Raw genomic sequence first — 755 nt, forward strand, 5'->3', positions numbered from 1 at the left:
AAGTGCCCCCAGAGGTGTTGGGGCATTCTTCTATGACATGTCCAGGGGACTGGCACCAAACACAAATCTTAACCAAATTGACTGATGATGGCTTTCTAGGAACAATAGCCTCAATCCTCTTGATTAGGCTATCTAAATGGGCTTCCTTGGCTACTTTCTCATCCACAAAATATCCTTTTCCTCCTATGGTTCTTTCACTCTCTTGGGTTGATTTCCACTTACGGGTTTTGTCAGCTAAGTTAAGTAAGAATTCCCATGCCTTTCATTCATCTGTAAAGGATGTGAATCCCTCAGGGCACATAGACTCTATCATTTGTTTAGTTGGGTAATCAATAACCTCATAAATTATTTAATATAAATGCCATACATCTAGGCCATGGTGAGGGCATTCTTGGAGTAGATCCTTGAATCTCTTCATAAGTTTGGAAAATGACTCACTAGGCTTTTGTCTAAATTGAAGGATATCACTTCTAAGTTTATTGGTCTTGTGAATTGGGAAAAACTTCTTAAGGAAGACAATTGTGAACTGTTCCCATGAGGTTATGGAATTTGTGGGTAACCCATACAACCACTTCTTAGCTTGGTTTTTTAATGCAAAAGTGATAAACCTAAGCTTACCAGCATCATCAGAAAGCTGTTGGATCTTAATTAGAACACATACCTCTTCAAATTCCCTTAGAAATAGGTATGCATCCTCATAGGTCAACCCATGGAAGTGGGACAACATAATGATGTATTGATATTTGAGTTCAAAA

General features: G+C 38.4%; 1 non-coding gene across 1 annotated transcript; it reads left to right on the top strand.

Moving 5' to 3' along the window:
* Positions 1 to 371: 371 nt before the first annotated feature.
* On the top strand, positions 372 to 478 carry LOC122063358. The gene has a single exon (XR_006135308.1). It is a non-coding gene; the product is annotated as a small nucleolar RNA R71 (small nucleolar RNA).
* Positions 479 to 755: the final 277 nt, after the last annotated feature.

This window comes from Macadamia integrifolia, unplaced genomic scaffold, assembly GCF_013358625.1.
Source record: "Macadamia integrifolia cultivar HAES 741 unplaced genomic scaffold, SCU_Mint_v3 scaffold1299, whole genome shotgun sequence".
In the NCBI taxonomy this organism is placed as follows: domain Eukaryota; kingdom Viridiplantae; phylum Streptophyta; class Magnoliopsida; order Proteales; family Proteaceae; genus Macadamia; species Macadamia integrifolia.